The sequence below is a fragment of the Ammospiza caudacuta genome, chromosome 6 (genome assembly GCF_027887145.1).
Source record: "Ammospiza caudacuta isolate bAmmCau1 chromosome 6, bAmmCau1.pri, whole genome shotgun sequence".
Taxonomy (NCBI): domain Eukaryota; kingdom Metazoa; phylum Chordata; class Aves; order Passeriformes; family Passerellidae; genus Ammospiza; species Ammospiza caudacuta.
Window position 1 is genome coordinate 57,810,219 of NC_080598.1, and position 8,146 is coordinate 57,818,364.

General features: G+C 44.3%; 1 long non-coding RNA gene across 1 annotated transcript; it reads right to left on the reverse strand.

The window, feature by feature from the left end:
- Nucleotides 1–3,266: 3,266 nt before the first annotated feature.
- LOC131559389 (uncharacterized) lies at nucleotides 3,267–5,730 on the reverse strand. The gene is made up of 2 exons (XR_009274871.1): nucleotides 5,502–5,730; nucleotides 3,267–5,422 (listed from the first exon to the last, which is right to left on the reverse strand). It is a non-coding gene; the product is annotated as an uncharacterized LOC131559389 (long non-coding RNA).
- Nucleotides 5,731–8,146: the final 2,416 nt, after the last annotated feature.

Here is an 8,146-nt window from a genome sequence, read left to right on the forward strand (position 1 = left end):
ATTAACACTATACTGTATTACATTAATACTGTACTAAAATTATACTAAAGAGATACTGAAGAAAAACCCGTGGCTGTCTGAGACAGTCAGGACTCAGCTTTGACCCAATTGGCTAAGGAAAGAAAACAATCCTAATTGATAAATCACTTTGGATAAACAATCTCCGTAACACATTCCACATGTGCAAAACAACAGGCGTAGTGAATAGAGATAAGAATTGTTTTCTTCTCTCTGTGCTTCTCACTGCCTTCCCAGGAAAAATCCTGGGAGAGAGAATTATGTTTCTCTCTGTTCAGAGAATGTGAATACCAGTGGAAGTCCTAGAAAAAAAACTTAAAAATGAGCCTCTTGAAGCCTTCTCCGTGCATCCCTGCTCTTTATCCCATTAAATTGAAGGCATGGGATGCCTTATCCCACCCCACAGCAGGACCTTCATCCAGCAGTGAGATGGAGATGTCAGAACCTCCCAGAGGATCTGGAAGGGGTGTGGGGGTGCAGAGGCCAGAGGAACTGCAGGTTTTCCCTTTCCCATGTCTCAGCCCTGGCGGGCAAGCAGGGTTGAACACAAGCAGACAGGATACTACAGAGAAAATTAACTCTACCCACACCAAACTAAGTTTGCCCACCAGCATGGTGAATTAGGAGAGACAGACAAGGAGAAGGGAAAGAAGGAATTAAGGGAATGTTATATTTCTGGGGTGGCCTGTGGCAGGAAGGAATGGTTCTGACTCCCTGTTCTTAGAAGGCTAATTTATTATTTTATGATATGATATAATATTAAAGAATACTATACTAAAACTATACTAAAGAATAGAGAAAGGATACAGACAGAAGGCTAAAACTATAATAATGAAAACTCATGACTCCTTCCAGAGCCTCGACACAGCTTGGCACTGATTGGTCAATGAGTCAAAACAATTCCCATGAAACCAATGAAGCAACCACCTGTGGGTAAACAATGTCCAAACACATTCCAAAGCAGCAAAACACAGGAGAAGCAACTCAGATAATTGTTTTCCTTTTTCTCTGAGGCTTCTCAGCTTCCAAGGAGAAGGATGCTGGGCAAAGGGATTTTTCAGAAAATATGACGGTGACAAGGGAAAGGCCCCATTTTTTCTCTGAAAGAACAAGGGCTGGCAGCTGTAGAGCAGGGTTGTCTGACAGCTCCCTACCATCCCCTTGGTTCTTGCAGGAGAGCTCATCCGCATTGGCAGCCAGGACTCTACACCAGACAAAGCAGCAGCAATCTTCAGTGTCCTTCAGAAATGTTTGCAGTGATGCTCTCCAGAGCCACCCTGCTGGCATCCCTTGCTTGGACCCCTTCCTCACCCAGGAGCTGACCCTGAACTGCTCCATGTGCAGACAGGGCTCAAAGGCCATAAACTTCCAAACTCAGAAAGAAGAAAAATTACTTTCTCCACCAAAGAAGGTAGGGGGAGAAAATAACAACCAAACCCCCTGATGGCAGCAGTTTTCCAGGGCAGTGAATTAAGGGATCTCTCTATGGCAGAAGGAACATCAATATGGCATCTTTTTCCATTGCTGAAGAGTTAGAGTTCTAGGTTCATCACAGATTTTTTTTCATAGCCATAGGTCAGTCTGTGACACTTTAATATTACAGCTCATGTTGTTTGGAGCACAAGACCTGTTTGGGCACCTCCTTCCAGCCCTGTATCAAATGTTCCCCCATGGAGAATCCCCACATTGGCATAAGAAACACTCAGTGTTGGCCTAGCTAGTGGAGCACATCACACTTTCTTCACAGAGCCACTCATGCAGCAGTGAGCTCCTTCAGCTCAGCTCTGCACTGGTGTAAATTAGGAGTAAAACACTGTGGTTCAGTGAGATAAACCCATGATGAGTAACAGATTCCCTTGGATCTCCTTATCTTCCTGCTGTGACCTGGCTGCTGAAATGTAACCTCAATCCATCACTTATGTAGAATACATTCCATTACCAAACTTCAAGCCTGGAGTCTGTCAGTCCCTGGCCATCAGGGTTAGGAGATTACTTTACACTGCCTGACCTCTGACACTATTTAAGGGCTCATCTACAGCTACCACTATTCATAACATTTTAATATTTTCATATTTCACACATGTGATTTCATCTGCCTGGCTGTAACATTAATCAGTGTGCAAAACCAGTTTTGTTAAAACAGCTGCCTCATAGGGGGCATTGTGGGCAGACAGTTCTTCTGCACATCTGTCAGATTTCTTTGGCATAACCTTCCTTTTTATCATGCTATGGGGTCAGTCCTGTGTCTCATACTCATTTCAGATTGCATTGTCAAGCTGTTTGGCAAGAAGAGTGTCCCAGTTTATTTAGTGGTCACAAGATGCCAATAAAAATGGCAAGCATTTGCTTGTTCTAATAAAAATTCCTTGCCCTGTGTTGGACAATTAGCTAATTTTGTACAGCCCAAAACCACTTTAGGTGTTGTTTGAGGTTCATTCCATTATTTCAGCAAACCCTTGAGCCAAAGGATGCTCCTGTTACCACCTGAAGGCATGTCTGCTTTCAGCAGCATTTCCACACCTCAAACATGCAACATCTTACATTTGTGTGACTCAAAGACAAGCAGAGTCAAGTTGGTGAGAACTGGGCATCAATTATCTCCTTTGAATGCTGCTGAGCTGTACTTTGGACTAATATTGGCAAGGATATATTATTGTACAAAACAAAATCAAGGTGTTGGGGTTTTTTAGCCAGGAGACAGTTCTGTCAATGCTCAAGAGATTCACCCAGCTGAGCTCAGTTTTGCTGTCTAAACTAACTGTAACAAAATGGGTTGGGTACAAGAATTGGTGCATTTTGAAGTAGCTGAGTGGTATCTTCCTGCAGGTTACATCATCCTAAAGTGATGCACAAGGGGATTTTTTAAACTTTTCATGGGTACTTTTGCCTTTGGGTCATGAAGTAATTGATCCACTTCATAAAGATCATTATTAGGTCAGGCAGAAAATATTGGATTGCATTTGAGAACACTGGCCTTGTTGGATTCCTGGCATTGGGGCACTCAATAGCAATAAAGCAAAAATAGCAATAAATGAGAAGAACATGAGGAATTATTAAAGGGGAGAAAATTAAGAGGGTTTTACAGTCACAAAGAGGTGGTTGAGGAACAACAGGGCATTATTTGTTATACATGAGAACTGAAGGGTGTCCAGTGAAAAGAGCAAGTAGCAGATTTATTTTAGAATAAACAAGGGGAAGCACTTGTTCACACAATGCATAACTGAGTCGTGACTCATTGCTGCAGGATGTTGTGGAGGACAAAAGCCTGCACAGGTTTCAACAAACTCAGGGAGAAGAAGTCCATTGAGAGCTCTTGAATAAGATAATTCAGATGTTCCCTGCAATTCCCAGTCCCCACAGCACTGGTTGCAGGGATCTAGGCTGGAATGGTAAAGCAGGGAACAGGTAACTCAGTATGTGCTGCATTTCCTACCTCTACCCCCAGGAATCTGCTTCTTGTCTCCGTCAGAGAGAACTGTCAGAGGACTTCCTGACCTAGCAGGCATTTATATTTAGCAACACAAGCTTATTTGTGGAAGAAGTTGTGGTTGTATTGATGGCTTGCCTATGGGGGAGATTGCTGGGAGGGGTCTGCTGAGGGTGAGAGATGTGTGTGTGCCTCTTGTATGGAATAAATCCACTGCTCATCTGCTTTGCTTCCAGGCTGAGAAAGGCTCTAGGGAGCACAGTCACAGTGAGGAGTGCTGGTTTTGTCACATCCTTGGGGTTTTACTGGGACGGGGAAAGGCAGAGAACTCAACCAAGGGCCAGAGTCCAGCTGGTTTTGCTGCTTTGTGCTCTTCTAAGAAGCCAGTGAAGGAAGGAGAGGTTGTTTTGGAACTTAAATAAGTGATTTATAATAGGTTACCTAAATCCATGTAGGAGCTCAGTGTTGGAGAGCACTCACAGGACCCTCACAGCAGTTTTGGATAACTTGGTTTCCCTCCAGCATCTCTGCCTGATGAAACACAGAGAGGTTCAAGTGATGAAATTAGTGAGGAGGCCCTTGTTCCCATCCACTGAGCAGCCTCTCAGGAAGGCCTCTGCAAATTTCATCTTTGTGTCTATTTAACCTACTTAATCAAATCTACAGTATCTTGTAAGGCTTTTAAATCTGAGGTTGTGTCTGCCTGCCTGGGGAATGGGGGGATTTGTAACAGGGCTGGAGAAACTGTGACAATTACAAAACTGCTGCTTTTGTCCTCCTAAGGGAACTGCACCTAAGTGTATCCAAGGTCCTACTGCAAAGTTTGAGCAACACTGGAGAATGGTGGCCAGGTAAAAGCAAGATTAATAATATTATAATACTTCAAAGAGAGAAAGCAGCTAATATTGTACCAACCCAAACACCCCTGCAGAGCAGGCAGGCTGTCAAAAATATTTCCTTTCTGAGTTTCACTTAGAGAGTGAGGTGGAGAGACTGTAATGGCAAGGAAGCTGTGAACCAGTAAAACTCAGGGGCCAAAGCTGGGAACCAAGCAAACACTCCAGTGAGGTGACTCTGTGACAGAAGACATGACTCTGTGACAATGGCTCTGTGCCATTGCAGGGATGATCTGCAGGAAAACTTGTTCTCCTTTCTTTTCCTTGGCTCGCTGGATGGGGATTACCTGATCCATCCAGCCCTAAAAGCACTGAAAATTCATGGCTTTTCCTGTGATTTGTGTTCTCCTGGCCTTAGGTGAAGAAAAAAGATGTGCCCGTGTTTAATTGGGCTTGTCTCTTCTGTCAGTTCTCTGAAAATACAGAAATTGGATCGGGCCATGTTTTCCCCTTAAAGTCTGGAAAATATACTGGATCAGTCAGATAAAAGAAGCTGTACAAATTAGCTATCAGCTGCTAAATACTTGGCAGCCTGGACAATGCCACTATCAATCAAGCTAGCAATTCAGTGCTTTCCTCATTCTGCTGGCTTAAAAAACTGAACTGCTCTGCTCATGTAAGAAACCACCAGAATTCATCTTTGTGCTTGGGCTGCTCTTTACCCAAGGAGCCCTCCATAACATTTTGTTTCCAATTGCTGTTGGAATTATGGCTATCATCTCTCTGTGCTATCTGAGAAGGTGATTTGTTACTCGCTGTTTTGGTGAGATGAAACAAATTGCAGGAAATTGAGGATGGATGGAAGCTCTGGCTGACATCGGGTGGCATGGAGTCTGTGCTGAATCCCTCAGGTTTTAATTAAGGGGCTTTTTTGCTTCTTGTTCAATTTCCCTGCTTTAAACCATATGGAATTAACTGTCCTTGGACGAGGGAGGAACGAGGTGAGAAACTCCACCAGCTTTGTGCTTTTCTTGTCCTGCCAGAGCTGACTTCTGGAAGGGATCACAGCTCTTGCTTTCAGTGGTCCCCTTCTCTGGGCATTATGAAGTGCTGCACTGTCCTGACCTCTGTCTTTAAAACCCTAAGACAAGAAAATTGCTTAAGATGCACCCAGTGACAACAATACATAGCAGTATTACATCTGCTTAGGCAATTACTACCTGAAAAAGAATCCAAATCTGTTAATCCTGGACTGAAGACCATAGCAGACAATCTGGTCCTGGCAGAAGCAGCAGGAGATGAGCCTGCCCATGCCCTGCTGTTCCAGTGTGCCTCAGGGGCAGCTCTGACAGCACAGCACCACAGCAAGGATGTCCCATGGCCAGCCAGCTCAGAGCTGGGGCCAGCAGCAGGGAGACCACATGGGAGGACTTGTTATCTTATATAGCAAGAGTTCTACTATCATTATAGTGGAAGGATTCCATGCCATCAGAGTTTCATACCTCCTCAATGTGTTCTGTAAGCAATTCCTCTGAGCACTAACTCTTCTTAGTCCTTACAGCAATCATCTGATTCCACATCCCACCAATCCACACTTTTATACCACTTGTTCTTATTTGCTACAGGTGTGGCCTGTTAAGATCAGGCCTGCTCCTAATCTTTGGTAATTGGTTCAGCTGCAGCTTGTTGGGGGACAAGATTACATTCTACACCACCTTCATTTACCCATACTGTGTCCCCCTACAGGACTTACTTTTTGGGAAATATCATCCCTTTTAGCTTTCTGCCCTTTCCTACATAAGAAATACTCCTTAAAACAACAGTTCTACATCCTTCCTTTTTACACTGTTCCTACCAGCAGCTCCACAGAAAGCCCCTGACAGAACATCCACACTCACAGAATCACAGAATGCCAGAATTTCTAGGTTGGAAGAGACCTTTAAGATCATCGAGTCCAACCCATGTTCTAACACCTCAACTAGATCATGGCACCAAGTGCCACATCCAGTCTTTTTTTAAACACATCGAGGGATGGTGACTGCACCACCTCCCTGGGCAGATGATTCCAGTATTTGACCACTCTTTCTGTGAAAAGCTTCCTCCTTAATTCTAGCCTGTATCTCCCTTGGCGCAGCTTGAGACTGTGTCCTCTTGTTCTGTCTGTTGTTGCCCGGAGAAAGAGACCGACCCCCAGCTCACCACAGCCACCCTTCAGGGAGTTGAAGCTCCCAGCTCCCAGCAGCTTGGTTTAAAGAGATCTTCTTAAAAGTGGAAGCTCTTATTCAGCAAACAAAATGAGGTTTTTGTAAAGCGGCTTAAGCCATTTGGGAAGCACATATGTGCTTTACCATCTTGCTGATCTGATGGTTGAGTTGCTTGAAAAGAGGATGGGGAGGCACAAACTTCTCCTGTCTCCCCTTTGCTGCCTCCAGAGCCTGCTCACTCCAACACAGTGCATTATATGTGCACTGTGGGCACATAAAACCCAGAGAGAGCACCCTCAGTGACTGGAATGTTGTGCACTGGGGTGCCAGAGCTGTGCACAGCCTCCAAAGCTCCCCTCTGCAGCCACCAGCTGTCCTGTGGCAGCTCTGTGCTGGGAGATGCTCATGATGCATCATCCCATTAAATCTCTAGGTTTGCTTCCTCAAGCTACAGCAAAACCCTTTTAGACTAGACCTGTGTGTCTGTCCTTTCTTAATGGGGAAAAAAACCCCACTACATTTCTTATATTGCTTTTTTCTCCAGGATCAAATGTAATTCATCCTGCCCTGTAATGCAGCATTTCACAAATTTGAACTGACTTGGTTGCTTATCCAATTGCATAATTGTTTCGACTACAGAAAACTAAATAAAGACTTTCCAGAGATTTTTATTTTGCCATGTTTAAGTAGGTTTGAAGTGCTAGAATTTAACTGAGCTTTAAAAAACCCAAAAAACCCCTTATGCTTTGGAAGATGTTAACTTTGGCTCCTATAATGGACTAGCCATAATACTAAACACATGCTGTCAAAACTCAGGAAAACAGAGACACACAGACCCCTTTTTTTTTCAGTAATTTTGGACATTGTCTCCATGTGTAACTTTATACATAAATAAGAATTCTTTCTCTCTCACTCCACCCATGCATTTTTAATATTCTCTGTGGAAAGAGTTTCATTAAACACTTTAAGGAAGCTGCTTCTTCTTCAAAGACTTTTTCCTGCCTCCTCGCTTAAAACAAGAACTTGGGTGGCCTCTTTTGTGATAAAGGGCGTCAGCTCTGTGAGCTTTGGGGTTTCAGCTCTTTCTCTCCCTGAGCATCTGTCCTGGCTCTTGCCTGCACACATGGGGAGTGAAGCAGGTGCTCCAGAAAGACTCCAGGAGAAAATGTTTTGCCAGCAATGTTCCTGTAGCAATAACTGCAATGAGCAGAAATTAAGAACTACTTTGGCAGCCACACTCACGAGCCCTTTGGATCCAGAGGCTGCTGTGTTTTAGAAATTGCTGGTTCTGGAGGAATGTTTTGGAGCCCAGAGAGCTCTGACAATGCCCCGATAACCTCAGTGCTGTTGTTCTTCTCTCTAGTAGGGCACAATTTGGACAGTGGGTCACTGCCCAGCTGGACTTGTTTATCCTTGATTCAAAAAGGCCTAAAAATGAGAGGGTTCAGCAGAGAGGATGGGTGGGAATCTGGAGAACATGATGTACAGGGAGGGACTCAGGGAACTGGGCTTGTTCAGCCCTAAAAAGCAAAAGCTGAGGGTGATTTTCCTGCTCTCTTCAGCTGCCTTGTGGCAGGGTACTGGAAGATGCAGTCAGGCTTTTCCTGGAGGTGCACAGCAATAGGAAAAACACAATGGACAAAAGCAGGAGAGTGAGAAGC